Genomic DNA, 21,119 nt, shown 5'->3' on the forward strand with positions numbered 1-21,119 from the left:
GCAAGGTGAAGTTAAGCTTAACTGCGAGATTAACTTTTAAGTTTCTTGGATATAATGTATTGATGCTAATCTCCAAACAGTCATGTACATAGCTGGCTCTCAGTTATGTACATGGAATATTTCCACCACCATGAAATATTTCCTTATATGGAGGCTCACACAGGAGGTGATGTGGCAATTCCTTTCCATGGACAGTGTGTAAAGATAAACTTCAGAACCTTGGGAAGATATCAAACTGAGGTAGCCATCGTTTGCTTGATCCTAGAGACCAATCGCAAGCCCAGCAGGTAAAAATAGGTCACAACTGAAAGCGAACAGAATAAGATGCTTTGGTTATTCATTAAGTTCATCAGCCACTCTGAGGCTGGGAAAGTGGGATTTGACTAATTTTTATTTACCTAGTAACATTTTTCTTAATTTTGATTAGAGGTCATTTAAATCAAAAGATTGACAAAAGTCTTTCCAGCAGCAGTTTAACATATTTCTTGTATTACTAGCTGTCCTTGATGGCCTGTTGTTCGCAAAGGTGGTAATAACTGAACTTGGGAGAAAAGGCAACTTGTGAATGGAGAACAAAATTCAAAATTTCATCTAAAAGCTTCTTTGTAGATTGTTTGAGCATAAAAATAATTTTTCTTCCCAAGCTCACTAATGCAGTTTGAAAATAAAGTATTCAAAAAAAAAAAAATTTGGCTTGTGGACACTGAAAAATCAGCCAGGCATTTCAGAAATGCTTCCACTTTCCTTAGACAGTTTGGCAACTAGGAAATTCTATGGCTAGAGGTGAAAATCAGGGATACTAAGCAATAATTAAAAGTGGAAATTTTGTTTACTCTTCACAAGTGCTGGAAGGGAAATTTCAAATTAAAATAGGTTTTGAAAGTATGTGGTGTAAATAAGAAATATAACAATTTTAAAGAGAATAGAAGAAACCTGGTGATTTAGGGATACTGAGATGATTAAGGGATTAGATCATCTGATATATGAGAAGATACTGAGAGAGTTGGACTTTTTCACTCTAGAGGGAACAAGGTTTAGGATTATTTTATCCATGTGTATAAAAACCTCATGGGAGACAGTAGAGGGGATGGAGTCAGACTCATATTAGTGATACTATCAAAGGCCTAGAGGTAACGGAAGGATGTTGATATACAGAAAATTCCACTTTAAAATCAGAATTTTTTTTTTTTTTTTTTTTTTTTTTTTACTGTGAAGAAGGTAAAAAACTAGAACTGATTACCTAGATAGGTTGTTGACTCCATCCTTGGAAATATTCAAAAGCCATCTGGACAAATATGTGAACAACCCAGCTGACCCTGTTTTAAGAATTCTGGAAAACTCAATTATTCACTGTCTTCACCTCAATTACTGGTAACAGGAATGACTGCTCATTATAGCTGAAAAAATGTCCATGTGCTAGTAGAACCATGTCCTGGTTCCGGCCATGACAGGGTTAATTTTTGCAGTAGCCAGGAGTAGGTACAGCTGGGACAGGAGCTGATCCTATACCACCTGATAAGGTTTCTGGGCAGGGAAAAGGAGTCTTCCTGGGAGAAGGTGTCCCCTGGGGCTGGCAAAGCACTGGTGTGAATCGTTTGCCCCTTTCTTGTACCCTCTGTCATTAGCATTGTTGCTGTTACTGGTCATTTTTTTACCTCATTGCTGGTTCCAGTAAATGGTTCTTATCTCAGCCTATGATCTTTATTTACCTTTCGTACCTCCAATTCTCCTCTCCTCTGAACCCCTTGGGGAGGGATAGGGGAAGGGGAGCAGTGAGAAAGTGGCACGTGGTTTAAGTGGGATCACTAAATTAGAGAAAACCGTTCCTAAACCATAACAAACCAAAAGAAAAGTGGTACCAAGTGCATTTTTCAGAATAAAAATAAAAGACAACTGAAAACTAGATAGCCATTAGCTTAAATTTAGGAATTTAAACTTGGTACTAAAATTTGGTCAGCTGAATAACTCTCTGTGCCCCTCCTGGGGTCCCTAGTCCACAGCTAAAGACTTGGTTCAGTTGGCTGAACAAAATCATTGAACACATTTGAGATTCCCTGGGTTTTTAAGGTATTGGCAATATACCACTTCCTACAGAAGACCTGAGTTCCTCCAGATTGTCATCTGGAGTCTACTTGTGATACTATAGATCATCTCACATGATATTTCATATCCATACTCCTGCAGCTGAGGCATAGTGCTGATACCCACTGATTATGATTAATGCAAGGTGGAAGTACCTGGCACATTGGAAGACATGAATGTGGACATACCAATTAATGTCTCCTAATTTGTGAGCTAAATATGACACATGTTATGGACTCTAAAGGAAAGTAAATATAGAAATATTTTGTAAAGCATCCTAATGTAAGAAATATTACCTTAATCTTTAGTGTCTCTCTCAGTAAGACTGATTTTTTAAAGACTTTTATTTCTACCATTGTACAAATGTTATGTAATTAAGACAGACCAAGAACTTTATCCTCCGGTTTTGTACAACTAAACTCAGGACTATTCTCAGTATCCTTATATAAACTTTTCATTCCACCAGAGAACAAAAATGTTGAAAGTGATAAAACTCACAAGCAGAGGGAGATCTATCACTGAGATAAGTGAAGTACATCCCTATCACTTCGAAATATATTGCATCACGTGCAAATGTCTATTTGTCTTATGGAAGCCAGTTTGGAAGTGTAAGGGGATAATTAGGAAGAATGATCACATTTTAGCTGGTAAAAAAAATGCTTCATCATCTTCCTATTGTCATTATAATTTGCTCATGCATCAAGTTCTAGATGACAAATAAGCTATAGCATAGGATGCAGTAGTTGCATATCAGCCTATTCCAAGAAGCCATAAAAAAGAGAAAAAGCAACAATTTTCTCTACAATGACTACAATTCAGTCATAAATATAAACTAAACCTTTCTCATCATTTTGCATTGTAAACATTTCTCTGTCAAAAGATTTATAGTCTTCATTGCTATCATATCTGGGAACTTATCAATATTCTGCCCATTTCTCCTGGTCTCATACTAAAAGTCTGCAGTTAAATGAAAAGAGAAGGATTAGGCAATTTTCCTCTGTTGAAGTTCACTATCTCTGCTGAATCAGCTAAATCACTCCCCAAAAGGTAATCCTTACTTGTAATCTTTACTTCACAGAGCAGGGAGCTTTTTCTTGGTGATTAGTTGAGCTTTGAAAAAAGAAAAAAAATTCCACCACTGAAAAAGATGTCATTTGGAACTAGGAGGTACTCAGAAATTGTACATAATGAAGGCTGCACATTAATCAATATAGCAAATTAACTTCTTTTACAATCAAACTGAAACATTTTTACTAAGGTCAAACTGCTATAAAGCAGTTTGCCAGACGTCTTGCCATTTCTGTTGATTTCAGATGCAAAAAACCCTGCCATTTTCATTTACATAGGAAAATAATTATTTTATGCTGTGCACTTGCAGCTATCCTCTTTAAAAGCCTTTGCAACTTCTGATACATGGAATTTATCACAGATCAGCAGGAGAAAGGATTTCACAGAAGCCTTTTGTTAGAGCACTGCAGAGCAAAGCACTCCATGAAGAGAGTTGCACCTCTTAGCAAAGTCCACAACACAGCACAGGCTCCTTGACAGATAGATGTCTTTTTAGCAGCATCTACAATAGTCATTTTATTCAGATGCTGAGCCCACACTGAAAACTGTCACACACAATGTATTAACTCCATGTACCAAGAGAATCGCTCTCTCTTAATAAGGGGCTGCTTAGTGGCAATGGACTTTGTTTGCTAAATACTCTACAACTAATGCAGCAGTGAGTGTTTGCTGACTGCATTGCTTGCAGCAGCTAGCAGTTTAAATGGTAACCATGAAGGTAAATAGACATTTTTAAGGCAACATAAAAAATATAATTTTCTACATCCTCATTATTTGCCTTACAAAATGCCATGTCTTGGTACCATCTAGAAAAATTTCTAAATCCAAAATACATGGCTGTGGTATGGCTATTATGAAATTATCTTCATATGAGATCAGCATTTTGTACTAGCATAAATTTATTTGGTTTTGCAGGAAATTAAATCTAAGGTAGGGAGAGCATAGTGTTACATTATTCTTGGAAGAGATTACAAGGGGAACTCTAATTCTAGATGTGGGAAGAAGAAAAAAATACCTCTTGTCTTTCAGGTCTAGGTTCTTCACACTGGACACATCAATCAAAAACAGGAATGGGCAGTTCATGCAGTCATGTACACTGCTACAGTGGTACTTGTTTCTTTCTACTTTCCACAGATCAACAGAACAGGGGCAAGAAGGGAGAAGACCTGCTGTACTTAAGTGATTTGGGATTAATGAAATTCCCATCTGGTGTACTCTGTGTGAAAGAGCAGGCAAAGAATACAAAATTGGCACAGACAAAATCTACCAAGGCAGAGCTTCTTAGCTCTTTAATAGGTGTACAAAGTCACTATGGACCCTGGGTGATCTGAAACAGGATCTGAAATAAGAATACATACTTCAGGGTGGATAAAAACCAAGCCTCTGAAATGTTTACTAAAAGATGGTAATTTGACTATTTTCATATTATGTTAAATCATATTAAATGCTATCAATAAACTGCCAATGTAAAAACATGCAAGACTATTTTTCCTTAAGGCCATCTAACTTAAGAGGCATTTAACTATGTTCACAACTATTGCAACCACATTCACATATTTGATATCTAAGCATGCAAAACGGTATGTTAGAGAGCTGGGAGCTCTTGACATGCATAAATACAACTGTGAAAATGCACATGCCCTTTTACAAAACACTTGGCCCCACATGAAAAAAAATACAGTAATCATCTAATCGAAACACAGGAGCAAGACAAACTTCAGAGAAACTGATTGCCATCACTCTCATGTAACAGAACACTACCACTTTCTTTCCTTGGTTCAATAAGGTACTGATTTGTTACAAAGTTATTACAGGGAAACTGTGCACTGTTCAAGAGGAGAACTGAACATACATCTCTTTACTTTAAAGTAAACAGTGCATGTCCGAGGGCCTTTCAGCAGGGTATTTTTCTGGAGCCTAGTTTAAATTTAAATCATAGGAAATCCTAGCCAAGGAAAATATCAGGAGTGATCATTTTGTGATAGGTTTTTTAATCCTTTCTGAAATAAATACATCAATATAATTTGATTAAGCTATTTCCAAAAGCACTAGATATAAAATCATTACTGTTTTGCTCAGATACATTACTGTCCACTAAGTGCTGTGCAATTTGATCAGTGTGTCACATTGCCTAATGTCTTCAATTCAAATTGAAGGTACTAGTTGACTGTCCTATTTGATGGTTCATGCTACCAGGGCAAAATGTTAAACAAAAATTGGCATTAGTCTTTAAAGTTCCTGAAGTCTTAAAATATTTCCACTGAAGATCTCAGAAGATAGCAACAATAAGGGAGGTGAATAGCAGGTCTTTTTTGCTTATGAACAAGACATTGAGGAGATTAGCAGCTAAGAGCACCCATTGATGTTCAAGCTGGAATTTGGGAGAAAACAGAAGGGTTTGATGGAGCTGCAGTTTTCATTTGGCAAGTTTATTTTGAAAATAAAGCTTACTGTGTTACCAATAGGAACACCAACTTCTCCATAAGAAAGTTTAAATGTTCCACAGGGGAAAATTATGTAGTAAATTTATAAGGGAAAATTTATTCCAGGCTTGAAAAGTTGTCTCTCAAAAATTTAATCTGCAAATTAGAGTAGTACCAAACCTGGCTCTTGAAGCATACTGCCAGCAAAATACAACAACAATAATAAATTTAATCTCTTCATTATGAAGCAGTTATGAACAGTTTTAATTTCCCTTGGGCTTGAAGGGGTTGTAAGAAAGGACAATCAGAACTACCAAAAATGTGAACTAGGAGTCATTGTGGCAGGACTATGGGCTGTCTTGTTTCCAGTTACTGCCTGGCACCTTTTCAGCTGCTCCTGTGCTTTACTATGCCCTCTGTGCATCAGAATGAGGAACGGAGCACCACTTTCATTTATGATCAATGCCACTCATACTACAAATGCACGAGATTCAAGAGACAGAGTGACAAAAATAATGCCTTAAAGAAAGCATGGTAGCTCCCATTAAACCCTGATAAATCTCGATTTAAAGTCATTTGACATGCTCCATTATAAGACCATATCTTAATTACAATTTTGCCAGTTTTTAACCACTGAGTTGGAAATTTTCCCTGCTGAATTTTTTTTTCAATTTAAAAAAAACCATGAGTGCATAAAATATTTTTAAAGTAGAAAAATATATAAATTTTTCCTATGTTAAAACATTTGCTAAACTGTCTTTGAGCAGCTGAGGGCAATTCATGTTTGTAATTTGGTGAAGCAAGTCACAAATTGTTTCTTCTTCCATTTACAATAAAATTTGCCTTTTTCACAAGTTTCAACAGTGAGAGCAGCCTAGAAGAAACAGTCCTTCCCTCCTCCTTACTGTCATTTCTGGCCACTGGTACTCTAAGCAGGTTGTAGAGACAGCAACATGAGAGTAGGAGAGGGAACTGATAGGTCCTGGGTGAACCAGAAAATGAAGTAGGTTGGGATCAAATTAGTTCAGAATGTGGAGCTTGGAAATTAGTCCAAAAAAACTAGGAAGCAAGATAACAAATAGGATAAATAAGGTAATGAAAATTCTGAACAATTTTTAAAGAGAAATAAACTGGAAATTGGTGGACTGTCTCATTGTTGAGATGGGCTGGCAGGGAAGGGGAAGACGCTTGATTTATTATCTGATTGAGCATCCAGAGGAGGGAAAAAGTCAGCTGGACAAGGGAAATATGAGGAGAAATAAAGAAATTAAGTGGAACAAGAAAGACAGTATGTCCCAAGCATGCATCTTCTTTCCTGGTCCTTGCAATGACACCTGGGTTTCCTTGTTTTTCCTCACAACCACACTCTTATGCCAGAGTTGGGAGTGCATCATGTAACAGATACAGTTCAGGGCTCTGCTGGGAAAGAAGCCTATTCCATTATGTCTCATCCCATCACTATGCAAATCTAAGAGTTTGGCTTTAAATTCAGTGTACAGGGAAAATGTTGTATTTAACATTCCATCCCCCTAAATATTATTTGAAAGAATAATTGTGTCTCACAGACCTTTAAAATAAAATCTCCTGACTAGATCCATGCCTTTATTCACTGGTCTCAAGGTCTCAAGACTTGTCTTGTTACTACATACCTTGTTTTCTGTTAAGAATCTGTGTAAGATTAATATTTCTGATTGGCTTAAAAGTAACCTAAATTCTGTTACAAGATTATATGCATATAAATTAGAAGAGATTAATCCTTTCCAATGTCTCTACATACTTTGGTGAACCAAGCAGGCCCTTTGTTGACCCTGCACTGCCAAGGTGCAGTTGCCAAGGCACAACTCTTTTCTCCTTCTTACAATACAATGATGTCCATAGTGAAAACAGTCCTGTGCCCTTGAGAAACTGGGTATTTGGAGCCAAATCAAGCCCATGCTTTATTTTATGTTTGGATTCTGCTAAGTTATTAGTACAGTCACAGCCAGCAACATGTCACATGACCGGCACTGAGTGGTGCCCAGATTCTTCTAGAAGGGCTGTGTTTCAAAGGAATAAATGCTTCACATAGGAGTCCTGTGCCCCTCAAGGGTAATAGAAAATTATGGGTACAGAACTGGAGAGCACACACTGCATTTAGGACTGACCATCTCATATACAGCTGCCATGCTTAGATTTCATCCATGCAAAAGAGAATAGCATCTCTTCTCGCTGCACAAATACAGGGAAGTAGACCCATTGATGTCTAGAAAACAGCAATATAACATTGATAAGCAAAACAAGAAGCTTCAGAGGGGATTTTGAGAGGTGTGAAATAAATGAGAGGTCAGACATTGAAGAACAAAGACAATATACTGAATAGCTGGTCAGTAAATTAGCATTGACTGAGATTGGGACGTCATGAAACATAATGTGTTCCTATAATTAAGGACAATATAATGTGCACACAGAGAAAGAGCAGTAAAAATATGCAAGACAACCTTATTTCCCACATTTCCTAACTTTTGGGTCTTTCCTGGCTTCTGTTCTTAACAGGCTTCTAACACACTTTTTATATGTAATACTCTCTGCTCATCCAACATTTTCTTAAACTCAAAGAGCTAGAGCAAGAGCTGTAAACCATCTGGAACAGTTGCAAAGCAGATTACTGCCAAGAAATCTGTACCAAAGTATGTCCTATTCCACTCCAGGCCTGCCCTGCATAAGCTCTAAGGCTGCATGACTACAGAAAGACACTAATTAGAAAATAACACTTCAAGCTGCCTCCAAAGCCTGCAGTCTTGCTGCCTACATCTAAACCTCATTAATATGTCAACATTCAACCATTGCTATGAGACCTTTCATGAAAACAGTAATAGCATTACGTGCTCTTTCACTTAGGGTCACCAGCAAAGAAAGGTTCAGCCAAGTATATCAAAATGAATTTTCTAAGATGCTCTAAGATCTAGGGTGTTCCTCTACACCTCATCAAATATCATACAATTATGACAATCAAGCCATGCAAAGACTCTATATTTCCCTTTTACATTGTCATGTGAACTTTTATTAAGCATTCCCATAGAGAAATAAAAGAGTGAAGGGGGCTTTTCTGATTGATATTGGTAGCCTGACTCAATTTCTAACTTACTGTATATTATAAAAAATTATAAGTTTAATATAAAACTGTATTTAAGTCTGAAGACTATTAAATATCTATATAAAAGAAGGCTGCCAAAGCAATTCGTTCAGACAATTTCACAATGCTAGATGATGATCTTTGACTGACAGATATTATATTGACATAGACAAATTAAAAACATTAATATCAAAATATCCTTCATATCCCCCAAAATCCAAAAGCTCAAGAGAAGTCTAGAGTCGATTGGATAGTATATAAATCTGATTATAAATAGTTAGCTAACTTCAAATAGAAGTTTTTATCCAGGTTATTCAGACTGATTTAGGGCTTAGTCCTTGAGACGGTTCCTACTTGCAAAGCTTTGTTTGTGCAAATGAATTTCATGAACACAGAGAGAAAACAATCTTTTTCTCAGTCAAGCTTCCCTTAACTAGAAACACTCTTTTCTCCAAGAAATGCTTATGTCATGCAGGGAAGAATTCCTTAATCTAATTTTTGGTAATTAAGAGTTAAAAATCTCAGCTTGTCACCTTAGGCCAGTTCCTGGGAAGAAGCTGACCCTTTGAAGATTGCATGTGACTTACACATCAATGCAGGGTATTTCACAAAGATATTGTAGGCATCTGTAGGGCAATGAATAACATAATGAAACATAGAGCAGCCACAGTGGATCAGCTCAAAAGCACATGTAATCCAACATCCTGCCTGTAAAAGTGGCCAAAATCAGATGCCCAAGGAAGAGTGACCTTACTTGGCAATGATCCTTGACCTAAGTAACCTTCATGCCTCTAGTTACCAAGGCCTCAGCAACTTCTTGACCTTGATGTTTATGTGTTCAATAATATGTTTAATAATGCCTTTTATTTTTTCCCAATGAAATGCACCAGACTCCCATTTAACTTCTGTAATCTTTTAGTACACTCAAATCATGTGGAAAGGATTTCCACAGCTTAGCTAGACACTGAAAAAACACTTAAATTTGTTCACTCAGAGTTTGCCTCCTCCTGGTTTAATGAACCTTGAGTTCTTGTATTGGAAGGGAAGGTGATTGGTCCTGATACAGATTCTTTATACTTTTCATGGTTTCACACATCTCTATCGTATTGCACATGAATTTGTTCTGCTAAATCTCCAAACTCAGAAAATGAAGATTACTGTATTAACACATATGCTAAGCTTGAATCATGCTCATTAGCAGGATTTGTGAGCTCAGATGTATTAACTCTCCAGAATGACGAAAACAAGCGTTTTTCAGATACACAAATACCTAGCGAAAGTATAGTCCCAGACTTTAGGGGAGAATTAAGAATGAGAATTAGATAAAAAAGAAAAAATTCTCTTTGCAGGAGGGATTTTAGGTTTTTTTTTTACATTGAGCTATTTTTAATATATACAAACAGCTTCCTCTACTGAGATATAGGAGTCAGGTCGCATTATTCATAAATCTGTAGATTCAAGATGAGAGCATTATTTCCTAGTTGTCAATATTTTAATGGTCTCTTTCTGATAATTTGATCCTGAGAAGACACATGATTGAAAAGACTGAGCATTAGAAATGTCCTGCTTATGTAAAACTTTTCTCAATGAAACAAAGCCAGCACACCCGTGATTACTCCATCCATTGTAAGAGATGCCTCAAGTGAGGCCTAGGAGACTGAAGGCTTGCTGATGGAAGGAAAATGTGACTGCTTTTGCTGCCAGTAGTAGCAGTTGATGTGGCATATGCTCTTATACCATGCAACGTGATCAGAAAAAAGCACAGAGGGCTGCATTTGCACCCTTGGCAGATGTCGCTATTTTCAACTGCCAGAACAACTTTTGGCAATCCAAGTGTAAATTAGATTCGCCTTGGAGTTGCTGTAATTCAGGCCAACCCCACCACCAGCCAGAGTGCAAGTACAACAAAGCACAAAGGTGGCCTAAAACCACACTTGTTCTCATTCATTTGTAATGTCTGTATCTCAGCTTGAGCTAAAAATCAAGCCCACAGCTTGTGGAGAAGGGGAAAGAAGTGTGTTCACTACCCAGAGATCCAGCCTGCTCTTTTCAAATCCCAAAACCGAAGCCGTTCTTTGCCAGTGAACACCTTTCCTGTCCATTCTTTTTCCTGCCCATTCTGCATGCTCATTAGCTATATTAACAATAATTAATTAGGATAAAAATAGGACATATAAAACATGGTGAAGCTGAAAACTCATTTTTCCAAGAATCATGGCCCTTCTTAAGGCATGGGAATGCAGTAGTTCTGGTCATTCATGGCTGGTTTAATATACATCTGGGAGAACAAGGCTTTCCTGGAAAATCTATCTTTCACAAAAAAATCTTAGCAAGCCACTCTTTTTCACTCAGTGAGAGGAGTATGATGCTTGATTCCACTGAGATCCAAATATCTCATGTGGAGTGCAGACAACTTGAGAAGTTTTATGGTTACTTTGCTCTTACTTATCACAATGAGCCTTATGAGTCTTACTCTATAGAGGAACTTGGAGACAATTTTGCAAGATTTTACATTCCATCAACATGGAAAAAGCCAAATAAAATACGTCTGTCTCAGGTAATAATCTTAAATTAGAGGAGTCATAACAGACTCTAAGAAGCAGTGTGAATTGAGTTCTTCATTCAAGAAAACAGCTACAGGGTGACCTGATTCACAACAGTCTCTTACGGCAGAGGAATATGCAATTATAAAAAAAGCCTGGAAGTAGCAAGGATTAAATAACGTTGCCAGGGCAGCTTGTTTCTAAAGGGCTTATTACAGGCATTAACCGCAAATCTGTGATTTTTCTTTTTTCACATGAATTGATGTCATAATGAGGTTTAAATGGAGACTCAGTGTCTACTTTGCCTCCCAAAGGAGAGGGGTTCCCCCTCTAGCCTGGGCACAGTGCCTCCTTCTGCTGTGCTACTTAATGCAAATGTAAACAAAAAAGAGAGTCAAACCATGAGAGCTGAATTCATTTCCAACTGGCTGTCATAGGTTTTCACTTTGGTCTCCTCATGCTTCACAAGGGTCCCTTTCAAGTCTGGTTTATACAGAAGATGCTTATATGATAAAAGGGTAAAACCTAAAGCAGAAATACGGTACTGATTTTGAGGTGGAAACAAACCTGCTTATAGAAGCAATCCATGTGAAACATTGATTGTAGAAATCTTTAACACTTCAGTTATTGGAGCAGCTGAGAATAAAGCAGGAAATCTCAAATGAACAGCTATTTTTTCTACCAGCCCTGAAAACTAATGTTTTAGTATAAATCTACCCTTTCCAACACATATTGCATCCCCTCAGGGCTAGCTCCTGTGTAGGCAGATTAAGTGGTTGCCTATGGCAGCAAAATGTTAGGCATGGCAAAATGCTTAGAGACTGTTTATTGTGTAACTGTAAACTGGGTGAAGCAGACATTTTCCAGTGTTTTGAGGGCTACAAAAACCCTTCAGACAGACACCACCAGTTTCCCCAGTTCTTCCATATAAAAGTCAGCAATAAAAATGGCCAGTTTCACATAAATGAAATCAGTTTGGTAAATTACAAACTCAGTGGAAGAGAATAGCAAAAGCCTGTGCCTTTTAATAAATAGATAAGAATAATAAAGAGAAACCTGATGCTGTAGCATACTATTTACTGTGTTTTGTACTCTAACCTTCAACAGAGTCAGAACTATGTCATTTCTGGGTCAATATATTGAGAGCTACAGGGTCATCATCTTGAACTTTTAGCCATGGAATATTCAAGCAGCAGCTGGGTATTTGAGAAGGCACTTGCCAGTCCCAAAGTGGAATGAACAAAAGTATATGTATGTTTATGTATGCTTAGAATCTGACCACAGAGGCTTTTACTCACTACACTTCCTTTAAAAGAAAATTGAGTCACTATAAATGAAACACATTAAAATACTATCTTAGCAGAGCACATGTTTAACACAGACAAAGAACAGCCAGAGATGAGAATGCAGCAACAGGGCAGGAGATGATGCATTGTTTCCAGTGCTAAATCTGTTTCTCAGAATACACTCCACCACTGCTCTTTCTTCTTGGTTTATACCTTCCTTCAGAGCCAGGTCTGTGTGGCTGTGCTGAATCAGACTAAAACATGAGCCTTCAGCACTGCACCGTACTCACCACCCCTCACAAAACAGATTATTCTACATGAGTACATACTACCTATGTTGGCCATGACTTTTATTCAGTAATTATTAGGACAGTGGCTGCATTAGGCAGAACAAGTTACCAAAAGGGTGCTTCAGCTATGCCACTTAGGATATGTGGGACATTCTTGCTTGACAAATATAAATGCAAGGTGTAATTGACTGTCATGAATTAGATATGCAGGTAGTATCATTGCTGAGACTGGAGTTCCTGTTGGTATGTTCCTGCTAATTCTCTGGGAATAGCTGCCTTGCCATGGCACAGATACCATGGCAGCACAGGGCTCCATGCAGGGCCACTGCCTGGGTATTCACACCAGCTGCAGGATGCAGCCTTTTTCACTACACTAGGAGATTACCCTGGCCAGAAGCTGCACTGAGCTGATGAGTCCAACATAAACTGCAGGTCTAAACTACAGAAATGCACACAGTCTAGAAGCCATCCATACCTCTAGGAGACAGAGATATCCTAAGAATCTTTCTTTCTGGCTAAAGTAATTAAATGCCCTCTGACTTTATAGGGTCTGGAGGCTGTAAGGCGTCGCTGATGTAATGAGCCCCAGGCAGGGCTGCCCTCCTTGGTCTAGGAGATGTCCCTAGGACAGGAATACGGCTGCTTTAAGAGGAGATGGGAAGAAAATTCTAAACACCACCTGGAACAGACAATCTCCTTGGAAAGTAAGTATCTGTGCTGGCTGAGTATCTTGAATTAGTGGCTTAAATGACACAGACTGATTGCAACCAAATTGAGGGGTAGGTTGGTACTGAAGGCATATCCATGAGTAAGGAGCAAGGAATCAGAACAAAGAGTTTGGAACATGCAAAGGATAGAAAAGCAGATTGGCATTTGTGGGCTGGCTTTCTCCTTCCTTCAATATATTTTGCTTCTATATTTTAGCATTTTTTTATATGAAGTTATGGATTCTTATTTCAGATTTCTTTTCTCACTCTACAAGTAGCAGAAATCTAAAACAAGTAAAGGTTGAAAAGGGTTAAATAATTCCTAGCAATAAAAATTGAACTTCAGCTAAAATTTAAGATTTCAGATTCTCTAAATTTACTATTGTAGACATTTTCCAAAAGAATATGGCAATTTGTGTTTCAACTCACTGTGGAAATAATTTTTGCTACTGGTTAATTTAATGGACTTAAATATTCTCTGATTCTGAGGAGTCCCAGACAGTACTTTGGATCTATACACACGGCTGTGAATGCACCTCTTTGGAAGCAAACAGAACCTTTACTGAATGTCATTAGCCTTCTATTCATAAAAATTATTCACCACAGATAGAAATTTCAGCTATAAAAAGCTGAATAGCTTTTTGACCCAAATTTTATGCATGAAGTTCAAATTCACTAGGTTTATTTATATTTAATTTATCTCACCCTCTTCTCAGGATCCAGATCACATATATAGGGCACTTTAATTTCTCTCCTTTCTCTGAATCTGAACTCCCCCCAGGAACAGTTCCTTTGCACTAATTATGCATCTCCAGGGTACACAATTCAAACAAGAGCTACCTTGTACTAACAGGGTTGATTTGCTTGTGCTCACAAAAGCAAGGAGAGTGCTTTTCAGGACAGAAGCAGGGCAGGCAAGTGGGGGATGCTCTAGGTTTTTAATTAAAGTATTATTTCAATAACATTCTGAGTTGCTGAATGGCTGCAGATTTTTCTCTTCCATTGTAATAATCAAAAAATGCTATTAATTTATGAAAGCAGAAGTTTCATTTTACACATAAATTCTATGAAAGGGTTGTCTTGAAGCATACTGTATTATTTATGGTTGAAAAATATCACTTTTCTTTGTTCTTCCTCTACATTTTTTTCCTCACCCACACCATGCTGTGATTTTTAGGACTCAGTTCTTACTTTCTACTCATGCATAAACATTTGCAGAACTATGGCCTTCAGTCCTGATCCTGCAAAGGTTCAGTCTGTTCATAAGCCAGTAAATATAAAGTGGCTACTGTCAAGAACATGATTTCAAAAACCTCTAAAATTCTAGATTAAGGACTGTATTTTATGATTTCTCTAAAGCATCTCTCAGAAATGCATTGCAGTACTTTAAAGTAACTCTTGCTAAAGGGTATTTTTTGCATCTATAAAAATTCATTGCCTCTAAACAGCATCCCATCATTCTGCCATTCTTTTAAACAGTCATTAGGTCACTTCAGAGGTGGATGAAAAATTTACTTCTCCTGAATTCTAGTAGGAACCCTAAAAAGTATGTTGGTTTTCTGCCACTTTTTATTTACTAAATCCCTGTATTTCTCCCTTTAATCTTTACTGCTAAAAACCTACAGATTTATGTTCTTAGACTGGATGATAATTTCTCCATAAATAAAATTACTTTTTTTGTCTGAATCAAATACACTATTCCTTTATTTGTTCAAGGGTTTTTATTTCCATTCATAGTAGGGTTATTTTGGGAGCCTAATGGAAAAGCAGAGTTGCTGGTGAGAGTGGCCAAGGACAGGCAGAGTTGGAAAGAATGTACATGGACCTGGGTGGTCAGAGGTGAGCCCTGAGGAAGGCAACTCAGCAGTATATTTATCAGTAAAATCACAAGCAGCAGTCAAGCACAAATTATCTGCCAGGTCAGAGAAAGATGAAAAAACTTCAGCAGCCAATTGTATCAGTGTTGGCTTTCTGCTTCTATCTTCCATTCACCTCTTTGATCATACACATATTGCTTCAGCTAAGGTAAGAAAGTAGCATCCTGGTGTGGAAATCATTATCAGGCTTAATTTGACTATCAGTTCCCTCTGTTCCCCTTTAATGGGTTAAAAATGTATTTCAGCACCACTGCACTTATTCCAAGAATAACACTGTAAAATAATCTGTCAGAATCTCTTCCAGAGATTTATCTGCTTGATTCCTGGCAAATAATTGCATTTGCAAGTGCATCAAGAAGTAAAGTGTCATTGATGGTTAGGTGTAGATCACCCATCTTCAGGAACTTCCATCATAAACAGAGTACTATCTAAAAGGCCAGATAAGTAGAGGTAGGGTCATCAAGCAGTGAACAGCTACAGTGAACAGCAAAGCATTTTTGTGATAATTACAATGGCTATCCGTACAACAGAGAACCACTCCTTGTAAAATAAGAACTGGGAAATGGCAGAACATATGATGATCATCCCATAAACTAAGGAAATACTTGAGTAATTGATGTATGTGACTTCTTGGTGCATGTGACCCACATGAGATAAATATTGCCTCCTGATTCACAGCATAGATGTCAGCATTCCTACCTCAGATCTCTGCTAGTAGAAGTGGAGTACATCAGGAGCTGTCTTGTACATCAGGAGCCGTCATCTTCCAAAATGAAAAGGTCTGTCTTCTTCTCAATGCTAAATTGAGCATCGTAGGATTTCCTGCTGTATGGCCAAACACACTCAGCAAAGACCTTCATGAAATTACCTTTTCATTTCAGCATTTCCCATTCACTGATGTTCTTCCCATATTTTCAGAATGACACTTTACACAGGCATTACTTTTCTCATGGCTGCAGGTGTCCCATGGAGTCAGAAAAACATGCTTTTCAGCCTTAATTGCATTGCTTCACAAGCAGAGGAACAAAAGCCTAGCAAGACATCTGGTTCTTTTCTTTCTCCCAGCTTTTATCCTCTGTCACTGTATGCTTTCCCTGAAAAGGAGACAATGCTTCTCCCAGAGGAGCATGTTCAAACACAGTTTCATCACCTGATCCTTCTGGAAACAGGGACTTTGACTGGCCTTGTCAACCATGAACTCACATGGCATGGTACTGAGTCCTGGAACTGGGATCAAAGATGTGGAGAGCTGCCAGCCTGGGTGCGCTATGCACAGCAGCGTAAGGCAGATGCAAAGGTATCCTGCTCACGTTGATCTTCTATGGACATGGAAGGTCTGCCCTAGAGCTGCACAAAGGCACGGAGTTGTGGCACCCCAGAACACTGATCACAAGGGCCTCCTCACCACAGCTACCCACGAGCTGGAGACATCTGCTGGGTCCAATGCACGAGTACAGCCTGGTATCCTGGGCAGCCATAGTATCAGCCAGCATAAACACCACATCAGGCTCTCTGGCTGATTCAACAGAAATACATCGTTGTACAAACGTGCTCACACCTGACCTAAGTTTGAGGCCGTGAATGTCCAGTCTAGACTTCACAATGATGGGACCATGACTTCAGTCATTCTCTACAGATTGCCAGATGCAGGTGTGGTGGATTTATTTTCTTTTACTTTTTTTCTCCATAAACCCAACACGACAAGACTCATCCAAGTAAATTTCCAAGGGCATCTGCATAGATATGTTTCCTGAACACAGCTACACAAAGTACTGTAAAGTAGGTTACTTGAAACATATTGAAATCCAGCATGGCATGGCTTTTAACACATTAAAAAGAAAAAAAAAAGGTGGAATAAAATAAGAATGTAGAAAACATAAATGGACTCTTCAGATCCTAGTTTACTGAAACCCTTGAAGCTAAGCTCCAGGGTCTGCATCCTAACACTGTTTATAGCACTTAAAGTTCGTTAGATTCTTCTCTGATTATTTAAGGACTAATCAAAATTCTGTGTTCACTCTGGCAGATTCTGCATTTTCCTCTGATGACTAACGACATCCCAAACAAGTCTGAGTACAGGCATTTTTCTGTGACTTTTTTCCTCCTTTAAGATGGATTATGCTGTCATCAGCAGGTGTGAGGAAAACATAGAAGCCCAAGTACTGAGTATAACAAGTAAGCAAGAACTGCATTTAAATTAATTTGAAATGCAAAGATAGTGACTCGTGCCTAAGCAGGATTTTACAGTGCTGGAGTTTCTCGGTCACTCACCAGGAAAGGATAATAGATGCCCAGACTAGGGATTGTCTCTTTTGGCCTAATACATGCCAAAACATATTTCTCATTCTTTGAGAACTATTCACATCTGTTACAGGAATATATATAGATAGATTCCTTCCATCTAGCTAAATATAAAGTTATTTTGTGTATAAATATATGTTTCTACCAGATATGTATAAAACAACATCAGAACTGTACTAGTCCCAATCCTAGAGTTACAGAGCAAAAAGCATCTGTGCTTTAATAATAATGCTTACTGTTTGTCTCCCTTGTCTGTTTTCGTAGCTCACACTGGGTCCCATCTGCACTAAGACAATACAGCATAAACATCCTCCAAAAGACCCTGCTACACATGAGCTACAGTAGCTGCTCTCTCAGATGATGATCCTTTCATCATGATTTATACTCATTCTACCTCTTACCTGTCACATTTGACTTTGATCCACTGATTTTTAATGAATTTAGGGAAAGCAAATTATGTGTGACCTACTTTCTACACAGATGGTGTTTCACCTAACCAGGAGTGCCGGAGCCTCATCATCCTGTGTTTAGCATTGGTGTCTTTGATGTGTCAGTTCCATGCTGCCCGCCCTGCCAGGAGTGTTCTGACCATGGGACTCCTCCGTCACAGGTGGCAAAGCAGGTGAAAGGGTGAAGTCGGGGAGAGTCATTAGCTGGTCATTAGCTAATGATACTAAATTCATTCACTAAGACAGAGACAGCCTTCACTTACTTGTATTAGGTTTGTCTAATTCACCAAGGCAGCCAAGAGGATTACATAACTTGAAAGTTGATTTACCTTGGAGAGGGATCCCACCTCCTGCCCCATGGATAAACCTCGGCAGGTAGGTGGGAAGGCAGCAAGGCACAAAGATGGGCAAGCAGACAGGCAGGAAGGTGGACAGGCAGGCAGAAAGGCAGGTGGGGAAACAGGAGGGTAGGCAGCAGCAGGGGCACAGGGCAGAGGCTGGGAGCATGCAAGGCCCTCACTGACCCACAGCTCTTGCTTGGCTACCAGCCAGCTCATCCAGCAGCCTTTAGTGTTTTCCCCAAGTGGCCCACCCAGAACCAACAACATGCCTCTCTTCCTCATCCACACTGGGTGGTAGAGCCAGGGTTCTCCCTGAGAAAATCCCACTGTCCTCAAGGAGCCACTCTCGGCTCTCGGCCATGCCTCTCCCTGTGGCCCAGCCTCATCCCCGGCTCAGCCAGCTCCTCTCACCCCTGCAGTCCCCAGGCACCCAGTGGCAGGGCAGGCATGTCCTGTCTGCTGCCCACACGTCCCTGGAGCTCAGCACAATCCCGCTTCTCCCCATCCCTGCCCCTGCCCTCCAACCCAGGTCACATCATCCGACTGACGCATTGAGTTAATGATGGCATGCGACAGCCTGATGGCAGGATTGTTTTCAACCATAGCTAGAGTTGCACCCAGGAAAGGATGTATACCTTTGACACTGTGCAATGTCCACACTTTCACATGTATTTCTACACAAATAAGAGTTCCAGGATACTCTGAAGCAGATTTACCTCTATGCCCTTTACCAGTGCTTTGCAATCAGAAAAAGGCTTGAAAGTAACTGTTCACTGCCAAAGTGATACAAGGGAAAATGAAAATCAGGGGCTCTTCCATTTTGTTTTTTAATCAAAGCCTTGCAGTTCATCATTTGAAGCATTCTTATAACTATCAAAATATATTCCAGGTGCTTTACACCACAAGTGTTGATCATTATGTAAGTACTACAAAGTTTATAATAATTATGCCTGCAGTTCCATCACCTGGGATGTGAAAAATATACCTGTGAGGCTCACATACAAAGAATGCAAGCACATCACAAAAAGCCACATTCCAGGAAAAATCAGATTTATGTATATTCTTTCAAGCAATAAAAAATGTTTAGACTGTTGTACTGCAATAGGAACAAATAAATGCAATATCATTAGAGTCACAAATATTTTTTTATTTTTACGTTCTTTTTCTGTTTATGCTATAAACCCTGAGTATTTAAGGAGTGCAAGCCAAATATGCAATAATTCTTAGAAACAGTAGGAAAAATTAAAATAGTGAGGAAATAAGGTTTCATAAAATACGAAGAAAATTCAGAGAGAATTTACACAAAGGAGCTTGTGTGTTTTCTCTTTCCAGCCCTTGTACATTGTACACATTGTGGTCAGATTCCCCAGTTTAATAAGTTTCACCATTCCTAGTATTTCTTTCTATGATTTGGATTTTCAACCAAGAAATTACACAATAATTGCATTTTCTAAAAAAAATTATTTTTCTAGTCCTTTAAGATGACTAAAATGTCCTAAATGAATAAACAACAAATGAAAAGAAACAAGAACTGTGTAAATTTTTAACAATTTGCATTTGTGCAGATGCACTCCTGTACTGACTGCTGTGCAAACCCATGCTGTTATATTTGTCACTTCAGCCCATGGTTAACTCAGCCAAGGAGCACAGTACAAGAAAGTGTAAATTATATTGATGTGGCTTCTTTTACAAAGTCTGTCAGACTGACTTGCACCTAATTACCAATGTGTGGTTCACACCATTTCATAGCACCTTTTTTCTTGTGTTGCAATTTCCCAAGCAGAATTCCTTCCCAAGCTGGAATGCAATGAAAGAAGGAAAGGATGCTCCGTGTAATGTATCCATACAAAAGACAATGGAAAACTGGAGTCTCAGTTCATTAACATTTTGTTTTGCTAAATTTCCCATTTATTTTCCTTTTATTGTACTGAAAGCTTATTACAAAAGTAATGAATCACAGAGCAAAATGATATTATCACAATCACATTTCCATTCTTATTTGATGCTACTCTGAATTTAGAAGAGTCCTGTAGAACATGGGCTCTTTTTAAATTTTGCTGAGATCAGTGTGTGTCCAATAATCTATTTATATTTTTCCATTCACTTCAGAGATATACTCCCAAAGAAACTGCATAAATCAAGACTTTTCAAGGGAGCTGGTCACATTTACAGACATTTCCTTAATATATTTAGGCTCTTCAATGTATAATTCCTAAATCCGACTGGAATTTTACTGCTTGGGGGTTTGTTTCTAATTTTAACAATTAACAAAATGTGTTTGAATGATCCACAGTAAACTGATCACAATGCTGATGGGTTCATGATGTGCTTAAAAGTGAAAGTTGAGTTTAAATCTAAGCTTAGATTAAATAAATAAATTTGATATTCCAGAGTCTTGAAGCAAACTTTGTATGCAACCTTTAATATACATTCATCTCTGAAACAGGGGCAAATATTTTTAATACAATGCTTTAATGAGGAATATTGAAAATGCTGTCTTGCTAATCCTTAATTTGCATGTATGCTATTGCAGATTTTTTGAATACATTTCCTGACTTCTGAAACAATTGTTTTAAAATTTACTTATTTTTATCGTTGTTAAGGTGACTTCAATAATGCTGAGCAGGGAAATAGCTTTAT

At 38.3% G+C, this 21,119-nt stretch overlaps 1 long non-coding RNA gene across 2 annotated transcripts in view; it reads right to left on the bottom strand.

The window, feature by feature from the left end:
* LOC146763432 (uncharacterized) overlaps window positions 1-21,119 on the bottom strand; it is a 189,910-nt gene that overhangs the window by 91,355 nt on the left and 77,436 nt on the right. The window contains exon 1 of one of the 2 annotated variants that reach the window (XR_014952035.1): window positions 11,796-18,479. The exons of the other annotated variant lie outside the window; for it this stretch is intronic. This is a non-coding gene — a long non-coding RNA (uncharacterized LOC146763432). Of the gene's footprint in view, window positions 1-11,795; window positions 18,480-21,119 lie in introns of those variants that run through there. 2 annotated transcript variants of the gene reach the window in all.

Source organism: Lonchura striata, chromosome 1A, assembly GCF_050655825.1.
Source record: "Lonchura striata isolate lonStrDom1 chromosome 1A, ASM5065582v1, whole genome shotgun sequence".
NCBI lineage: Eukaryota > Metazoa > Chordata > Aves > Passeriformes > Estrildidae > Lonchura > Lonchura striata.